Raw genomic sequence first — 20,936 nt, forward strand, 5'->3', positions numbered from 1 at the left:
AAATTCTACATTCTTTAATTCTAAGTAACTCAAAAGTTACTTTTTCCAGTAACGCATTACTATTTGGTGTATGTATGAAAATAGTAACTGAGTTACTTTGTGAATGAAGTAACTAGTAACGGTAACTAGTTACTTTTTTTCAGTAACTAGCACAACACTGCTCATAATCTTATACTGTACTGTAATATGTATACTAGATCTACACTGAACTACACAATTTTGCCTGATACTGTTCTTCAGAGAGTTCTACAAATGGATGGAGGGGAGATCCAGCATGAGTTCATGTACGTAGATGAGGCTGGGGTCAACCTGACGACAACACGGAGGGGCAGAAACATCATTGGCCACAGGGCTATAGTTAATGTCCCAGGGCAACGTAGGGGTAATGTAACACTCTGTGCAGCCATTACACAGAATGGGGTCCTCCACCACCATGCCCATATGGGCCCGTACAACACAGCACTCATACTTACATTCTTGGACCAATTGCACAACATAACAGCATCAAATCGATCATATCCAATACATTGTTGTCTGGGACAATGTGTCTTTCCACCGCTCTGCTCTGGTTCAGAACTGGTTTCACCGTCTTATATCTTCCACCATACTCTCCATTCCTCAACCCTATAAAAGAGTTTTTCTCGGCATGACGGTGGAAGGTATATGACATCCGTTTCCAGGCTGAGGTACCCCTCATCCAATCCATGGAGGAGGCCTGTGACCAGATGGAGGTAGCAGCAATGCAAGGGTGGATTCGTCATTCAAGACGTTTCTTTCCAAGGTGTCTTGCTAATGATGACATTGCCTGCGATGTAGATGAAATTCTCTGGCCAGATCCAGCTAGACCAAGAGATGTCTAGTTTTTTTTTTTTTGTTTTTTTTTATTTGTTTCAGTATTATAAATCTCCATGTCAACATTTTGGGTGTGTTGAGAAATAAATGAGTTTCTTCATTCTGCAACATTGATCTTGTGTAGTGTTTGGTGAATTTACATTATATTTCAACTTTGTTGATAGTAGCCTACTCTAATCATAGGGAAGTAGATGTGCTAAAAGTGTTTTAGGTTTATCACAGCAGAGTGTAACTCGTGCAAACAGAGTACAGTAATGTGAAACGTGTGTTTCATATGGTAACAAAGTGTGGTTTTTAAAAAGAAGTGTATAGTTTTTACAAGAGTGTTTCATTGTGCAAAGGCTCTGTAGTGTTTTGAAAACACGGGCCCTGTTTTAAAAATCGTGCTTAAGCAATCCAAAAAAACTGTAAATTCAAATATTGTGAAGAAAGTGATGTAGTCGGCGCCAGCCAGTATTAAAAGAGGGGGCATAAGAACGCTCCGCACTCGGCAGATGAACTACGACACGTTTAAAATAGGACTGGGTGATATGACCTTTTTTTAAATATCTAGGTTTTTTTTTTTTTTCAAGCAATATCACGATATACTGTATCTCAATATTTTGCCCTTGCCTTGAGATGATGCTTTGATGCAAGCAATTGAACCAGAATGGCATTACTTAATTTATAGTGATATTGAATTTATGATGTAATTGGGTTTTCCCTCCAACTACTGTATTATAGCATAACATACACTCTATGCCTGCCTTTAAAGGCGGGCATACACTGTAACGTAAGGTCAGAGTTGAGTCAGACCTGCCTTCTTCCTGGGTTGTACTGAGCGCATGGACAGTTTCATGTTACTTTTCTCTTAGTGTCTGAAACAACATAAGCAGTGTTTGAGCTTCCCCTACATACAGTAAATGTGCAGTGTGACGCTAACGAGTTGTTTTGAGTACTGTTTATATTGTTATCGACCAGCAGAGATTTCTGGATCTCTACAGCACACACACACACACACACACACACACACACACACACACACACACACACACACACACACACACACACACACACACACACACACACACACACACACACACACGCACTCCTGAGTGACACAATCATTCACTCGCACACAGTGACGCACTGAAGCCAAATCATTCCAAAATATTTAACCATTATTCTTTTTTTATTTTACTAACCAACTCTTCGTTAGCGTACTCTCTCTTAAAATACACAGAATGAACCCTTTTTACCATGAATACATGTTTTCAGTGAGACAATAGAAAAGACGGTTCTTTGACCTTCCATTTTAATCAATAACATTTTTATATACTAGGTGACACCAAGATGTTTAAGAACACACATATTGACAACACACAAAGTAAGTAAAAACATACTAAATGATGAAGAAAACACAATATAAAGAATGCAGAAAATCCTCGGTCATTCTAGCCGCCAGCCAATTTGCGGTGCCTGTTTATTGAACACAGTACGGTAATACAGCCTGAGGAAGGACTTCAAAATAAAAGCAGCGTCCTAAGAGCACTTCACAAGTCTGATGTGCTGCTACTTGATTGAAAAGAAAACCTACAGTCACATCGGCCCATTGTGGAAATGTTTGGACATGGCTGAGTTACTAATAAATTTAACCTCTAAGGCAGGGGTCACCAACGCGGTGCCCGCGGGCACCAGGTCGCCCGTAAGGACCAGATGAGTCGCCCGCTGGCCTGTTCTAAAAATAGCTCAAATAGCAACACTTAACAGTGAGCTTTTATATTGTGGCGATCGATGCGGAGGCACGAGACACTGACTACTGATTACTTTTCACACACACCCAAACCTGCAGGTGGTGCTATTATTAATTAAACTTCTACACTTGCACAGTGTGCAGAGTCACTGCTGCGCACACAGACCTGACACACGGTGCAAACACAACGCACCTTCTTCATTACATAACATGAAGACACAACTTATATTTAACAGCCACTTCAGAACATGGCTAAACAAAGTGCACAATTCCACTCTAAAGTGCTAAAACAGAACACCATTGTGCACTCCCACAATCCTTTGCAGACGGCTTCCCCTCCATGGCTGCCACAATATATATAGATTTATTTATTTAGCTATTCTTGTTTAAATCACACTTACATGTAACTTAGAAATGACAATACATATATATAAACACTTAAAATGTAAAGTGTTTTTTGTGTTTAATACATACTTGCCAAACCTCCCGATTTTCTCCTGATTTCTGCCCGACATTGTCCGGGCGGACCATCCTTCACTGAGCGTCGTTTCCAGCCGGACAATAATATAATTAATTAATTAATTATATTATTGTAATAATAATATTGTTGTAATAATAATGACGATTACACCGCATAAGAAGAGGTGTAATCGGTATAGGCTATGTTTAATTTTCCTTTTGTTGATTATTTTTATTTCAAGCATACATTGCATAGATTGATGGATAATTTATGCAATGTATGCCTTTTTTGTTTAATTTTATGTTATTTATTTTATTTATTCTACTACTACCACCATTTACCATTTGCACAGGTACTGTGGAATTTGTTCTTTACTTTATATGTGTTTTTCAAATAAAAGAGCACTGTGAAATTGAATTATTTCATTTTCTCTTTAAAAAGCAAACAACCCCCCCCCCCCCCCCCGCTCTTTTGAAAATCTCTCAAACTGGTAGCCCTTCGCATTAATCAGTACCCAAGAAGTAGCTCTTGGTTTCAAAAAGGTTGGTGACCCCTGCTCTAAGGAGTAAAATTATTGATTATTGATTATTTTACCATCCTAATTCTGATCACATTGAAGCCTTAGAAGATGAAGGCCATGACATTTTATCTGTGTGAATAAATAATCCAACATAAAAATGAACACAATGGCTAAGATAATTCTAGCAAGTTCTGATGTGTAGTTTCAAAATAAAAGCCCACTAAAGTTTTAAATATGACTTATTACAAAAGACTCTGAATTCTTTTTTTTTTTTTTTTTTAAACGCCCAGTTATTACAGTCTCATTCCACTTCAGGGTTGTAGTACACAATGTCATGGTGTGACCCTATAACTTCCAAAACATTCTGATGTGTAGTTTCAAAATAAAAGCCCACCAAAGTTTCAAATATGACTTATTACATAAGACTTTGAAATCAGTTTTTTTTTTTAAATGCTCAGTTATTACAGTCTCATTTCACTTCAGGGTTGTAGAACACAACGTCATGGTGTGACCCTATAAGTTTCAAAACATTATGATGTGTACTTTCAAAATAAAAGCCCACCAAAGTTTTAAATATCCACACTTTTAACACTAGAAGTCCCAGGGATTTCTATATCCCCCCAGAAGTCCCAGAGCAGGGTCAAATGAACTCTAGGACCAAACTGACGACTCTGATGGCTACAATTTGCATCTATTCATTTGTAAATGAATCACCTGAGAAATCAGCAGGGGGGAGAGCCTGACTCTAACAATGGAAGTCTGGAATGTTAGGGGGAAGTGCCCTGGAAGCTAAAGTCACAATGCCCCGTTTATTAACTCGTTCTGCTTGATGCTGGGGGAGAACAAACACAGACTACAAACATTGAAAGAAACAGAGTCACCTCTTCCAACACACCTGATTCAAATGATTATCAGGCTTCTGCAGAGCTGGATGATCATTTGAATAAGGTGTGCTGATTAGTGGCCCTCGAGGACCGGAATTGGACACCCCTGGAATACCATGTTGTCATGCAGCCTTTTGTGCTGTGGGGAATAAATAGCTGGCTGCTTCCACCTGCTGACACTCCACACTTATTCTACTCAAAATGCAGAGAAGGTTTACCACTCAAGAAGCGTTGGAATTGATCCTGAACAATGCAAACCCTTGTGACTCAGATGGGGAGGACATAAACCTTCAGCCAAATTCGGATTCGGACTCTGAGCTGTCTTCAGGTTAGATTTCCCAAACATCCTATTTTCATTTCCTGACTTTATTTTTATTTAAAACCGAAGAAAAGAATAATTTGAATTTGTTCACATTGCAGATGACGCGACTGCTCCTCATCTGGAAAAGAGAGCTCGGTTGGAGAGTGAGCCCACAGAGACGGCGAAAGAGGGCACAGTGTGGCATGAAGAACATGTGGGTACAATTCTCCGTTTCACTCCAATGGAACCGTACGCTGCAGATGGAGAGCCAACAGCAAAGGCCAGAAGAAGAATCAGGAGTCGCCTTCAGAGCTTCCTCTGTTTCATTACTGTTGGCATGCTCCGTCCCATTCAAGAATGGACTATTCAGCATGCACGGCAAACGGAGCAGACGGACTGGTTCATGATCCTCCATGAACTAATGGCATTTATTTCTGTTATTATTTTGAGGGGGGTGACCAAGGTTCCATCTCTGCGTGACAGCTGGTCAGCATGCCTGGGAAACCCACTTATCACTGGAATTATGTCACGAAACCGTTTCCAAGACATCATGCGTCACCTACGATTTGATGACATGTTTACGCGCAGTGAGCGAGTGCAGACAGATAAGTTTGCTGCAATTTCGGATGTGTGGGGATCGTTTGTTACCAACTGCATCACATGCTACAACCCTGGTCGACACATCACAATTGATGAACAGCTTTTCCCATCGAAGACTCGCTGCTGTTTCCTGCAGTACATTGCAACAAAACCCGACAAATTTGGCATAAAGTTTTGGGTGGCTTGTGATTTGAAAACAAAGTACATCTGCAATGTCCTCCCATATCTTGGAAAGGACCCCAGTCATCCCAGTGAGGAGAGACTTTCTGAGAGTGTGGTGATGAAGCTGATGGAACCATTTATGGACAAAGGCAGGACGGTCACCACGGACAATTTCTTTACATCACTGACACTTGCACGACGACTGCTCAGCCGGAAAACCACCATCCTCGGGACAGTCAACAAGATTCGCCGGGAAATTCCTCAGTCAACTAGAAAGATGGACCGCAAGGAATTCACCACTCAGGTATGTTGTTGGTCTTTTTTATTCCATCAACACCTCTGAGTGTGTCATTGTGTTTAAAACCGCTATAATAACAACAATTTCTTCTTTTTTAGGTGTTTTCCACCACTGGTGCCACGCTGACGGTGTATGCGCCCAAACGAAAAAAGACCGTCTACATTCTCAGCAGCATGCACAGCGTGGTTGAGACTGAGGAAACCATCAAAAGGAAGCCAAACACCATCACCCAATACAACACCACAAAGTGCGGAGTGGATGTGATGGACCAGATGGTGCGGGAGTACAGTGTGCGCACAGGAACACGGCGATGGCCAGTCGCCGTGTTCTACAACATGATCGACATGGCGGCACTCAATGCACATCTGCTTTATCAAGCATGCACCGGGGTGCAGGAGAGACGGGTGGACTTCCTGGTTCAGCTAGCAAGAGAGTTGGCTAACTCTCATGTGAGTGAAAAGAAGGCACTCAAAGAGCAACTGCGCCAACAACAACCGCCTACACCTGGCCCTGGGAAAAGGGCTAAGTGTCAGATCAACCATTGCTGCAAGAGCAATCGCGCAACTGTGCGATGTGTTCATTGCCACAAATACACATGTGGCAAATGTAGGAGAGAGATACCGTGGCAGTGCCAAGTATGTCACGAGTCTCAATAAGAGGATGAAGGAGATTCTTCTAAATATGTGCACAGTTGCTTTGTTATTATCGTTATTTTTATTTATTTTGTTTGTTTTTTTTTTTTACACAAATAAAAACCATTGAAAACAAATCACAGTTGTTCTTTTGCACATTTCTCACACCACACTGTCATTAAAAATAAATAATTTTTGTGTTCTCTTTGGGTCAAATGACACCTCTCTGGGTTTTATAGGTAAAAAGTTCATTTGACACCTCTGTGGGACTTCTAGTGTTAAACCAATTGTAGAGCTACTGATATGTGAAAAGTGTGGCGAAAATGTAAGAAGCCATATGATTAGCTGAAAGCAAACACATCTGATTGGCTGATGAATCTGTCAATCAGTTTTATCAGCCAATGGTGACGTTTGTTGACCCGCGACGTCAGGGCAGTCTCAAAATTCATCGCAGAGATTTCTCTCACAAATGCACAGAGGTTTCACAGCACAGAAGCGGTTTGTAAATGCACATTCAGCAATTTGCATTATCTGTGGATTTATATTACAAGTGTGTCTCAAAATAATATTTGTGAAACAGATCGTGTGCATTTGTGAATCTGAAATACAACTGTGAAACAAAGCATGTGCATTTGTGAAAAACCCTGCAAGAGTTCATTCATTATGATACTGTTCTGATTCCATAGCTCTAGGGTACGTTCAATAGCACAAATGATAAACAATTACACCACAGTACAATATATCTATGGAGCAGACTACCGTCCACTGTCAGTGAATGGATACAGTCAATTGATAGCCAATCAGATATCTTTGATTAATGAAAAGCTACCCTGTAGTGGCCAGGTGGAGTGTGTGTGGAGGGGCACAGTAGGTCAGCTGGAGGGGCACTGCCCGCGAATGCCCCCCCATGACGCCGACACTGCTCTGGAGTGGTGTTCACTTATTTTCTAAAAGCTAAGTGTTGTGTTTCTAACAACTTAAATTAGAATAAGACGGAGATGGAGCTTCCACAGATGTCTTTTTACTTGAAGAGCTGGTTACACACAGAGCCTGAGCACATATCACTGCGCCAATACCCATACCACAAGGTGCACTCTAAACAACAAGAGCGGAGTACCCTGAGACACATTTTCTGGTTTTGGTGCTTGAAGTACAGCTTCAATTTTCTCCTTTGATTTATGTAAGCCGTGCTTATCAATGACATGTCCACAGTATGAAATTTCGTTCCTGAAAAACTCACATTTATTTCTCTTTGCACGCAGGCCAAACTCACTTAGCCTGGTGAGCACTTTGCTGAGATTTTCTAGGTGATCTTCATCTTTCTTGCCAGTTACAATGATGTCATCAAGATAACACTGTGGGCCTGGGATATCTTGAAGCACTTGATCCATGACTCTTTGCCAGATTGCGGGGGCCGAAGCAACGCCAAAAATGAACCTGTTGTATTGAAACAGACCTTTATGAGTGTTGATTGTGAGGAATTTCCTGTCAGATTCCTCAACTTGCATCTGTAGCTAGGCTTCTGCTAAGTTGATCTTTGAGAACAGCGATGCAAAGATGTCATCGATACCTGGCAGTGGGTACCGCACCGTACGCAGTACAGGATTGACCCTCACTTTGAAGTCTCCACATATGCGAACAGCATCAGCTTTCCCTTTCTTTATCACAGGAACAATGGGCATCGCCCAGTCACTCCATTCAACTTTTGACAGGATGCCAGAGGCCTCTAAATTTTTAAATTCAGCTTTGACCTTCGGGCGAAGTGCATATGGCACGGGACGGGCTTTGTGGAATTTTGGATTGGCATTTTCATCCAACTCAATTTTTGCTTTTTAGTGTGCCTATGCCCCCTGTAAACACCTTCTCGTGGGTTTTCAGTAGTTGTGACAGTCTCTTTGTGGTATCGAGCAAGCTATTATTGTCTGTTCGAGCCAAATGTAGAGCTTTATGCATGTGCCAGTCCAGTCTGATCTTTCTTAACCATTCTCGGCCGAAGAGTTGGGGTCCTTCTTTTTTTAACACATATAGCATCAATCTTTGCGTGTTACCCCTATGTGTCACTTTCACGTTTAGTTTACCTGCAGGGCACACTTTTTCACCTGTGTAGGTCTTGAGCTGCACGAGGTCTTCAGCAGTGGTAAGATGGGGAACAATCGTCTGTAGTCAGCTTCTGAAATGACAGACAAAGCTGAACCCGTGTCTAGCTCCATTTTCAATGTTATGCCAGACACATCTGGGGTGATCCAGATAATTTCCCTGTCATCTTTCTCAGTCAAAACAGTGTCCTGTTTTATTACACTTTCTGCAGTTTTTGTCCTTAAACCAGCAGTCATTTGCATCATGGGATGTTTTGCCACATCTGTAACACTTTTGTTTGTGTTTTCTTGTGTCATTCATGGACATTTTGTGTATGCCACTGTCTACAGCTTTATTCTGTAGCTCCAAAGCATCTTTAGCTGCTGTCTCCATCGATACTGCAATAGCCAGTGCTTTTTCCAGTGTTAGATCTTTTTTTTGACAGTAGCCTTTTTTGTGTGACAATGCATGCCACAAACCAGTCTGTCTCGTAGGGCATCAGAAAGTCTGGCTTCAAATTCACAAAACTGAGTCAACCTGTGTAGTTCAGCAACATATTCTGATACGTTTTCATCTTTAGACTGGTTTCTATTGTGAAAACTGAGGTGTATTAACTGCTTAACATGACATCCATTTTTGCTATATACCTTTTCATCTAAAAGTTCAGTATAAGCCTTTGTCTGTGGCCTAATCATATGGGGTTTACTATCTTAGACAGATGTCTCTGTGGACCTGCTGTTTGCATGTGATATTGTCTTGTGACTAAGGGGTTGCATCCTGTCCCCATTTTCTGCTCTTCCTCAAATTGTAGTTTCAGGCCATAAACTATCTAACTCCGGCCTTTGTTCATTTTCATGTGAGGGTCTTACCACCATTATGGACAACTGTTGCTTCCTTTCTTTGTCTTAAGGCTAAAGTCTTAGACTCCACCCGTTGGTCTCCGGTTCCCTGTCAAATCATATATGCCTTTTTTGGCTGGTTTTATTCAGAGGCTTCTGTTCTTTTGATTCTGCTTGTGTTAATAAACTTTGTAATATTATGCGATCCAGTTTCGTCGAAGATCCTTTTTTTCCACACTACATCTTTTTCATCGTTCACACCACTAGCTGTGGAATCCACGACAAAAACAAAACCTTTCTGCTATCACAAGGGGCTTTGGGCTCAAGTGGTTCTTTAATGTGTCCACAATGCATTGAAATGTCTGTGAGACAGGCTTTTCAGGAGCTATCAGGTTTCTGAGCAGGCCATATGTTTGAACACCTATCAGGCTGAGGAGTGTGGGAACTTTCTTTTCATCCTCCACATCATTTGCAGTGACGTAAAGTTCAACCCTTTCAATATATGTTTCCCAGTCTTCATTTGTACAGTCAAACTCCTTATTTTCCAAATAAAAGACATGTTCACGTCTTGTTCACGTCACTCACTCTCTCTGGTGTTACAGGTAGCCGTTAGCCTGTTACTCACGGGTCCCGTTTTTTTTTGGTTTTTTTTTTGCTTTACGTCCTCTCCATCGCGCTCCACCGTCTCCCTCAACTGTCAGTGCAGCGGGGATCATCCACTTGTATGTTGGTTTGTACTCGTCGCCAGTTTGTTGTGTTTGTAGCAACTTAAATTAGAATAAGACGGAGACAGAGCTTCCACAGATGTTTTTTTACTTGAAGAGCCAGTTACACACAGAGCCTGAGCACGTCACTGCGCCAATACCCGAACCACAAGGTGCGCTGTAAACAACAAGAGCGGAGTACCTTTCCACATAAAGAAATAGTGCATACACTACACTAAGAGTGATACTTTTTCTACAGAGAGATTCATTGCCAATGTTGCCTCTTATGGAAAAATCAAATGCATAAAGTCAGACAATAGAACAGAGTTTACCTCGTCTGTGTTTCAGTCATTGCTGTGGCAAAATTCCATCAGACATGAAACCTCAGCTCTTCGATCGCCCCATCAAAATGGGACATCAGAAAGGGCATGTTGGACCTTGTTTGAAATGGCAAGATGTATGTTGATAGAGAGCAAACTACCAAAATGGTTGTGGCCATATGCAGTACGAACTGCTGTTATAATCAGAAATAGATACTTTAACAGATGACTTGGATAAACCCCATATTTTGTGTTAACTGGGAAGACCCCTGACATGTCCATAATGAGAGTGTTTGGTTCAGAGTGTTATGCATATAAATATGACAAGAAAAAGTTGGACACACGTTGTGAAAAAGGGATCTTTGTTGCTTATGACAAAAACAGTCCTGCATTTCTAGTGTTTTATCCAGACACTGGTAAAGTGTTGAAAAACAGGCTGGTGAAGTTTGTGACAAAGAGAACAAATGAATGTGACACTCAGACAGATGAAGACATGTATGACCATTTTGAACATAGGACAAGAGCTGAAATTCAGCCAAGATTAATGTGATCCTCAAGAAGTAAAAATAGAGGCATGTAAATCTAATACCAACTTACAAAGTGAAAGTGAGAGTAGCCATTGTGCTTGTTATCCAAAAAGAGAGAAGTCCCCCAAAATAATTTGCGGATCATGATTATGAAGTAAAATTTGACAATCATTCACTGACTATTCACTGAACATTCATTGACTATTGTTATCGTGTGACATGTGATGTTCCCCTGACACTGCAGGAAGCTTTGAGCTCTTCAAAATCAGAGCAGTGGGCTAATGCTATGCAGGAAGAAATGGACTTTCTTATAGAAAATGATAATTACAAACTAACAGCCTCAGTTGAGACACTCTAAAGAACCAGATATGTTGCGAAAAGTTATAGTCAAGTGGCTGATATACTGATATGACCTCTGTACGTGTCTTAATGCAGCTTGCAGCTCAATCTGATTCAGAGCTACATCAGATGGATGTTAAAACAGCATGTCTGCATGACCCTATAGATTGTGAAATATATGTGGAGCAGCCTGAAGGATTTGAGATAAAGTCAAAAACAGGAGAGAAATTGGCGTTTAAACTCAATAAGTCACTGTATGGTCTGAAACAATCAGGATGAAATTGGAACAAGATGCTTCATGATTTCCTTATTGAAAATGGTTCAGAATACAGCAGAGTATTGTGTTTACTATAAACAATCTGAGAATGAAAGGATGACCTTATTCTTGCAGCGAGTCATTGTCAAATACTCAAAAGTGTGAAGGAAATGTTGGGAGAAAAATTCAAAATTAAAGATCTTGGGAAACTGAGGCATTTCCTTGGCATTGATTTTGCCCAGACAAAAGGGGAATTTAAAATGAACCAAAAGAGATACAATAGCAACATTATGGAAAGATTTGACATGACTCATTGCAAACTGAGACTGACACCATGTGAAATGAAAATTAAATTTGACAGTGACGGTGAACCTGCTGATCCAAAGAAGTATTTGGCAGTTTAATTTATTTAATGACCCTAACTCGACCAGATTTTGCTGTCAGTAAATTGTCACAGTATCTTTCTTTTTTGTTTTTTTTGTTTTTTTTTTTTGTTTTTTTTTACCTTGTCTGCACATGCTGTCGAAGTATCTTTCTGAACCAACACAACAACATTGGGTTGCAGCTAAACATATGATGAGATACTTAAAAGGTACTGTAGACCAGGAATTGTATGATAGAAAATATGAAAATCTTACACTTTTAGCCTATTGTGATGCAGACCAGGGTACGGACCAGAATGAAAGGCCCAGTGTGACTGGCTACTGCTTTAGTTTGTCTGAGAGTGGGCCTGTTAGTTCCTGGAAGTCCAAGAAACATTCCACAGTAGCTTTATCCACGTGTGAAACTGAATACATGGTTCTGTCAGCTACAGCACAGGAGAGCCTTTATCTTACATTTTTGTTGGCTGGAATGGATGATGGGATGAACTATACTCCTGTTACTATTTTTGAAGACAATCAAGAATCAAAGAATCCAGTATGTCGTCAACGGTGCAAGCACATTGATATTCATTATCATTTTGTACATCTGTACTCTGTGATGGCAAAATAACGATTCAATATTGTCCCACAGATAGAATGGTGGCAGATGTTTTTCAGAAAACCTGTGACTAAAATAAGTATTGATAAATATGTGATATTCCTATTTGGTATTTGAAACTTTGTGAAATGTTATGTACCGTACAGTAATTTTGTGACTTTTTTGTGCTGTACAGGAAATATTTTGTGATATGTAAATAGGATGCACCGTGTTGTACCCAGGTCAATTTACGAACAAGTGGGGGTGTTGAATGATTGAGCTGTGTCCTCAATCAACCTACTTCTGGCTGTGGGCGGGGTTACACCCCGGTGTGCAATTTCAATAAATGGCAAGTGTTCATTCACAATGTGAGAAACAAGGAGGCCAAACAAAAGTCAAACAAAAGTCAAGTATGTCTCCACACCAGTTATTTCCAGCTTATCGACAGGGTATGCCTACATCAACAACTGAGATTTCCTGACTGATTACCAATGAAACCAGTTTGTGTGCTTTATCTCTCATATAAAAAAAATAAAAAAAATGAATGCAGATAATGACAGTCAAGGGTAGGACTGTATACTTCATCTTTCTGGCATCACCAACGAACAGGAAGGCTTCGGAGCTAGTCCTTGATTCTGGGGTCTAGAAGGTGAGTCTGAAATTTTTGTTTTCCTCTGTCTTTATAGTATATGTTACATCATTCACGGACACGTTGATGTAGTTGTCAAAATGAGCTCTTTATTGCCTCAGAAAGGAACACATCTTCACTGCAGTCAAGGCTCCGTTTTTGTTTCTCACTCTCCCACTGTATTAGTGCATCTCCTTGCTCTCCAGCGGGAGGTACCACTGCAGTCAAACAAAACAGGCTTTACAATACATGCAGTTCTAACAATTCTGAGAATCATTTCAGTTTAGCAAACACTTATTTAAGTGCTCCAATCCTCCCCGGCTAAACAAATGTTGTCCTCAACATTCGGAAAAAACATGCAACACATGAACCATGAAAATGTACTTATATGACCAAACAAAATTCAAAACAACCGAGATAGAGAAAAATGGTTTACAGTGCAAGCTCACTTCACCATACTGTACTATTGAACCAAAAGCTGATATAATCACTTCATACCCATTATTCAAGCATGTAGCTTGTAAACTTATTGAGTTATCATCAATAGCACAAGCATCACATTTTACTCTAAACATGTTATTACCACTTACAATGTACTCCGGAGCTTTCAAAGTGGATACCACCCTTACATTAGAATCCCTTGTTATTTGTCATCTGAATTGTTAGTAAAACCCAATATTGAATTAGACAAAGTCACCGTTATGGTTGAACCAGGTAAGTACCATAAAGTTGTTTTCTTTCAGTGTTATATAAACCATACACAACGCATAAAAAGTTTGAGTTTAGTAATAAACCGTAGGCATTAATGTAGGATAGATAATCTGGGGAGCCATCCAAGGAAATCTATGCTGTCCATATCCATACACTGCACTGGCATACAGTGGATTAGCAGTAAGGCTGACTACTCTCTGGACAGGTTTACCCAGTGCATCGTAGGTTAATGTCTCTTTCGGACGTCTCTCTCTCTGAGACCTCCTTGGGATAGTGTCTGACCATTGTGTCTCTGCCACACCACTGGGCTGATCTAGAGAGGGCACAGTTTCTGTTGGTTGTGGACTGCGGATTTGAATGTTTTGATCCTGTAAAGTCTCCATTCTAAACTCCTTAGCATCTGCTCGGAGCTCGTGAGTGTCCATTGTTAATTCCTGAGTCTTCTCCAAAGACTCAAGCTGATCACTTTGGTCTAGTCCAATAGAAGGTGTAACTGACTCATTTGGAGAGTCATGAGGGTGGTGGCACCTTAATCTTCCAGTCCAGTTTTGCTCCTCTTCATCTGAGCTCTCCTCATGCTCCAATGTAGGACTCACATTTTTGTCTTTGGATCTGTGGCATTTTGGATTCATATTAGTTGGTTCAACTCTGGTTTCTTGGGGCAGTGGCAAAGCATTACCGGGCATTAACATGTTGCGATGGAGAATACGACCACGTCCGGTGCCACGCTCGGGCTTAACCTCATAGACAGGGCTATTTTCCCCCTTTTGAGACACCACCACATGAACCTGATTCTCCCAATATGAGCGCAACTTTCCTGGCCCTCCTCTCTCTGACATGTTCTTCACAAGAACCCTGTCCCCAGGTGAGAGCACCACACTTTGCCTCTTTTGGTCATAATGAGCTTTTCCTCTTGTTAAAGTCTTTTTGATATTCTTGGATGCAATATCATATGCCTCTTCCATTTGTTTTTTCCATTGTTGGGCATATTCCCCGTGTGTCTTATATTCTGCTGACTCTTTCAGTCCGAATATCAAGTCTATTGGAAGACATAGGTGTCTACCAAAAAGTAGATAATACGGTGAGTACCCTGTCGATTCACTGGTTGTACAGTTGTATGCATATACAATCTTATTTACATAGTCATTCCAGTTTCCCTTTTTCTCTTCATCCAGGGTCCGCAGCATAGAAAGTAAAGTACGGTTGAATCTTTCTGCTGGGTTCCCTTGTAGGTGATAGGGTGTCGTTTTTGAATTGCCAACTCCTGTATACTTTTGCAGCTGTTTAAACAAGTTATTCTCAAATTCCCTGCCCTGGTCATTGTGAATTTTTGCAGGAAAACCAAATTTAAGAGAATAGTCATTAAAAATCTTATCTGCTGCAGTTTTGGCAGATTTGTTGCGAGTAGGGTCGGCTTGGGCAAATTTAGTGAAATTGTCCAGTAAAACTAAAATATACTCATACACTCCCCTGCTTTCTTCAAGGTGAACATAGTCTATAGAAACCAGTTCAAAAGGCGCAGTAGCAGGTATGTGACACATAGGAGCTCTACTTTGCCTTGTAGGCTTTTTCTGGATGTTACATTTACACACTTGAGTTATGAAAAACTCTGTATCTCTGTGCATGTTAGGCCAATAAAACCTACTTCTGGCTAAGTTCAACACACGTTCTACTCCTAAGTGACCCATTTCACAATGAAGGTGTTTGTACACAAGTTCTTTGTATGTTTCTGGAAGCACAATTTGACTGTATGTTACAGTTTTGCGCATTAATAGACCATCATCAGATATACAAAGTTTTCTCCACTCGTGTAGTAGTTGTTTTACCTTAGAGTCTTTGTTTGCAGATGTTTTGTCAAATTTGTCTCCTGTCTTCTTCAGGTTGATGACAAAAGCTATGGCAGAGTCTAGTAACTGAGCCTGCAACAATTCCTCCTTTGTGATTTTCATATTTGGTTGGTCATCACAAGTGATTTCATGCACTTGTGGATTGCTTGTTATAGCAGAGATCCAGTCCATGTTTTGTTCTTTCTGGGTCTCCATAGCAATAAGTATCGCATTTAATACTTCAGGTGAAGACTGCTCAGTACATTCAGACATGTACGAGTCCATGCTGGTAGGTGTTCTGGACAAAAAGTCTGCATCAACGTTGCTTTTTCCCGGTCGGTACTTCAAGGTTATGTTAAAGTCAGCCAACTCCAAAACCCACCTATGACCTGTTGCATTTAGTTTGGCTGTACTTAAAACATAGGTGACAGGGTTGTTATCGCTATAGACTGAAGGGGCATAAAACAAGTAGTCTCTAAAGCGTTCTGTAACAGCCCACTTGAGTGCTAAGAACTCAAGTTTCCCTGAATGCAGCCTGTAATTTTTCTCTGCTGGTGTGAGAGTCCGTGAGCCGTACCCGATCACTCTGAGTTTACTTTCCTGTCTCTGGTATAAAACCGCACCAAGCCCTTCTTCAGATGCATCTATGTGCAGTATGAATGGATCCTCAAACCTAGGGTAAGCTATGACTGGTGGATTAGTCAAGATATTGACCAAATAGATTGGAGCTTTTTGATGAGTATCAGTCCAAGTGATTTTTTTAGTGGGTGCAGGCTGTCCCGCCCCGCCTGACCGTGACTGTGAACCTGAGTGGTCAGCTGACAACAAATCATACAAACACTTTGCATGTCTAGAAAAATCCTGTACATAACTCCTGTAATAACCTAAGAACCCTAAAAGTTTGCGGAGTTCTTTGATATTTGTAGGAGGGTTGTTTTTGAGAGCCTGTACTGCTGATACCTCTTTATTGTCCATTTTGTAGCCTTCTGAGGAAATGATTTTGCCAACATAGCGCACTTCATTTTTGAATAAATCACATTTATCAGGTCGGAGTTTTATTCCCCAAGCTTGTTGACGTTTAAGGACAGATCTCAGATCCTAAATATGTTGTTCAAATGTTCGACTGTACACTAGGACGTCATCTAAGTATGGAGTGCATATTTTGTCTCTTTTTTTTAATTTATTTTTTATTTTTTTATCTTGTCTGCACATTCTGTTGAAGGTTAACACTACAAGAAGTGCAATCTTTTAACAGCAATGCATATTTTGTTATTGCAATTAAATAAATGTATTTATTTCATTGCATAATTGTGACCATCACCAGCTCTCCCTAGGGAAGGGTAAGAAATACTTTATTAAAGGGAGGATGTAAAAAAGAGAGGGCAGTGTTACACCAAGGTGAGGGGTTGGAGAGGGGTGGGGAAGTTAACAGGGAAGAGGGATACAAGATAGGAAATAGAATGGGTGGGGAGTAGGAAGAAGTGAGTGGAAATTCCATAAAACAGGTATTTGGGAACAACGTGTCTATGGTTGAGCCCAGTATGAGTGTTATCCCACAGCCCAAGGCCAGTGCATCCATGACAAATGTAGTTCCAAGAACCGCCACTGCAAAACCCACGAGCCGCCCCCGGGCCCGAAGAAGCAGCCAGGCCAGCAGCAAGAGCGGGCAATCTAGGGGCCCCCGGCGACCACCCCACGGCCAAGCAGCCCCCCGAACGCCCCCAAGATCCCAAGCCGAGAGGCAACCATCGCCCCCCCCATACACACCCGAGAAAGCCCCAAGGAGCCAAGGACCCAGCGCACCACGCCACCGAATCGCTGATTTCACCTTGATGGTATGCTTTGCCTTGGTCCAGCACACTGAACCACATGTTGCCACCAAGACCATCAAGGATCTCCTGAATGCGTGGTATAGGGTGCCTGTCTGGGATAGTTTTCTTGTTAAGGCCCCTATAATCAAGACAAAGTCTTAGGCTTCCATCACGTTTTCTTACACACACCACCGGTGAAGCATACGATGAGGTTGATTTTTTTATGAAACCTTTGCTTAACAAGTCCTGAATATAATTCTTAACTTCATCATAGAGCGCACGAGGGACTGCATTGTAGGTTTTAGCTACTGGAACCTCATCAGTCAGTTTAATGTCCATTTTCAAATTCTTGATGTAGCCTACATCCTCTTTGTGCCTGGCGAATGCATCCATCTCCTCCCTTAGCATCTCCATGACGACGGCTTGTTGGTCTGGGTTGAGGTGACTCAGGTTGACAGGTAGGTCACAAGGCTTTTCAGTTGAGTTAGGGGGACATTGGTAGCTTTCAGCTTCAACTGAACTAACCTGAGTTTTGTCAACATTAACTGGATAACAGCATGCCACTCTCTCAATGCTACCTAAAAAAATCTTTGCAGGAAAAACTATGTCACGCTGTGTCGTGTTAGTGACATAAAGCTTAACTGCCTGATGCACTTAACAACTGACAGTTACATTTTAACCCTTCATCTAAGGACAAGTTGTCATCTGGCTCAAAAAGCATTTCAGTTTTTACTCTCAAATCGGTTTTAATAGGACAGCTAACACTGTGCGCCCTGTTCTGACTGGATAAGTGAAATTTTCACTGATAACTGTATGAATCAGGTTCAAAAGTGCCCCAACTTTAAATGAGTTTCTGAGTAAGGCTACTCTATCACTAGACTCACTAGGGTCCTGTTTTATCAGTTCCTCAATAGCATTAAAACCTATTATTGGTTTCTGCATAATGTCACGACTCACTAAGACTGGAACTAAGACATCATTTTCAGCTGTAGCTTTCCCTTTTGAATCACAAAGGCTAAGGCTAACCTCTACCCAGCCCTGAAAGGGGATTTCAGATCCATTTACAGCTCTCAGGTCTAAAAGTTCATCAGCACTTAGTAGATCACTGATGGGTTGGACTTTTAAATCAGGTAAATTAATAGATTTCCATGACTCACTCATTATTGAAACTTGGGCCCCTGTGTCCCAAAGAGCTTGAGTTTTACACATGTTCATTTTACACCAAACTAGACACTTTTTGCCTACCAGCTGTGCTACTTTTTTGCGTTTCGCACTAAAATTAAGCATGCTCGATAGTTGGTCTTTAGCTTTGGCATGAGCTGTTACAAATTTAGGTGAAGCAGTTTCCTTAATTTGGTGTGACTCTACATACTGGACCTTCTTGGAGTTTTGGGGTTCACACTTTGGGGACTTGAGTCTCGGGGCTGTGGCACGTCCCTCAGTCACAGCCTCCTCCAGTTTCTCGGTTTCTGATTTCCCCCCATTCTACATCCTTTTGCCCAGTTTGAGTCGCTACCACATTTAAAGCAGTGGTCACAATCTTTGTTTTCTTTCTGGCATGCAGTACATTGTCTTCTCTGTCTCTGAGTTGACTTTCTGAATGTTTTGGGTTTTTCGCTGTCAATTCTTTTGTCGTCTTGTACAGTCTGCACAAGTGAAGCTACTTGGCCTGTAAGTGCTCTGATTGCTGTATTACTGTCTTCGATTTTAGAGAAGAGTGAATTGTCTTTGGTTGGTTTGTTAGGTTTAGCGACAGGCTGGCTGATGTAGGGTTCATCCAGTGCTTTGGCTTGCTCAACAACATTCAATCCTGCTCTAAAAGTTGATCTGTTTCCTTTAATTTTTATAGCTCGTTCGCTCTCATTGTACTGTGCAATTTGCATTTTCTGCAACAGGAGCTCATCAGTGCTGTTTACATTTTGTAAGTACATCCTCATTTCTGCCCTGACATTGTCATTTAAGAGTCCGGTCATAATTGACTGAAAACACTGACTTTAGACAAGCTCCTTATTATACTTTAGACTTGACTGTGTACGCTCAGATGCAAAAATAATTTTCTGACGTAAATCCAGCACTCTGATCAGAAACTCAAGAGGTGTTTCATTACCTCCTTGTGTCGCTTTGGTCAGTTGTTGATATAACACAGTGGCATCTTTCTCTGCATAATGAGCCCCTAAAATCTGTTTTAAGTTGGTCAAATTAAGATCATTTTTCCTTCAAGATAGCTCCTTAGCTTCAGTCCAGGACTTATAGCACGAACTACTGCCTCCACTATTTCAGTTTCAGGGTAACCCTTCCTTAAGCCACTTTCAATCTGATGCTCAAGGCTGCTGAAGCTCAGTGTGTCTCTGGAAGTTGACTCACCAACATGGCCATTTATGCGGAAATCTTTCCTGAATCCACCTGGAGCAACGATGCAGCAGCTGTTGCTAGTTGAGTCTCGTCCTCTGCGCTGAGTCCCGCCATCCAGCGCTGTTCCAGCGCTGACAGCCACGATGATGGTGCTGGGTCTGCCGTCGATCCGTTGTCCTCCCGCGACGCGTGTGGGCCTCTCGGCACTGCAGACCACTCCAAGCGCGTTCCCTCCGCCACCACCACGCCCGTGGGTGAAGACAGGGCCGCTGAATCTTCCGCCACCACAGCCGATGACCTTTCCTCTAACAGCACGTCCACAACATCATTTAACTCCAAAAGAGTTGACATTCCTTCATCCTCGCTCTGCAAAAGCTCATCTCGCTCACAAAAGTTAGTAATGAGCTTAACAAGAGCTCTGCGGCCTTTACCTGAAATGTCCTCATTATCTTTTCCGGTGATGTTGCACAGTTCAAACACTTTTAACAGTTCCTTCAGTAAAAGTCCACATAATTTCACTTCCAGATTCAACAAAAAATCTTCACGTTGCTCTGACATGCCTGCAGATATGCTCTTTCTTCTTGAATTTAACTTAAAAACAGACCCCCACGGCCTGTGTCTCACGAGTTAGCTTAGCATTAGCGTCATGCACACTTTACCGTCTTCTTGGTTGTTTTTCAGTCTTATTCCGTCAGGTAATCAAAGAGTCTCAGTGGAACCTCCAAAATGTTACATCATTCCCGGACACGTTGATGTAGTTGTCAAAATGAGCTCTTTATTGCCTCAGAAAGGAACACATCTTCACTGCAGTCAAGGCTCCGTTTTTGTTTCTCACTCTCCCACTGTATTAGTGCATCTCCTTGCTCTCCAGCGCCACCCGCTGGCGGGGAGGTACCACTACAGTCAAACAAAACAGGCTTTACAATACATGCAGTTCTAACAATTCTGAGAATCATTTCAGTTTAGCAAACACTTATTTAAGTGCTACATATAGATACATTGCCCGTCGAAAGTATGCATTCATATGGGAGTAGTTGTAGTAGTAGAGTTAATTATGGCCAAATGAGTGTGTTTGAAGGTTGGATGTACAAAGAGGTGTACATACTCTGTACTCTGTAGTGTTATAAAGGGGTTTATTTGTGGGTC

The 20,936-nt window shown here is 41.4% G+C and overlaps 1 protein-coding gene across 2 annotated transcripts in view; it reads left to right on the forward strand.

Annotated features, from left to right (window-relative positions):
• Positions 1-12,969: 12,969 nt before the first annotated feature.
• Positions 12,970-20,936, forward strand: part of LOC114477616 (beta-1,4-galactosyltransferase 3-like) — a 39,954-nt gene continuing 31,987 nt past the window's right edge. For both annotated transcript variants that reach the window (XM_028470040.1, XM_028470041.1), the window contains exon 1: positions 12,970-13,111. The gene's annotated coding sequence lies outside the window, so the exon portion shown is untranslated. The remainder of the gene's footprint in view (positions 13,112-20,936) is intronic.

This window comes from Gouania willdenowi, chromosome 16 (assembly GCF_900634775.1).
Source record: "Gouania willdenowi chromosome 16, fGouWil2.1, whole genome shotgun sequence".
Taxonomy (NCBI): Eukaryota; Metazoa; Chordata; class Actinopteri; order Blenniiformes; family Gobiesocidae; genus Gouania; species Gouania willdenowi.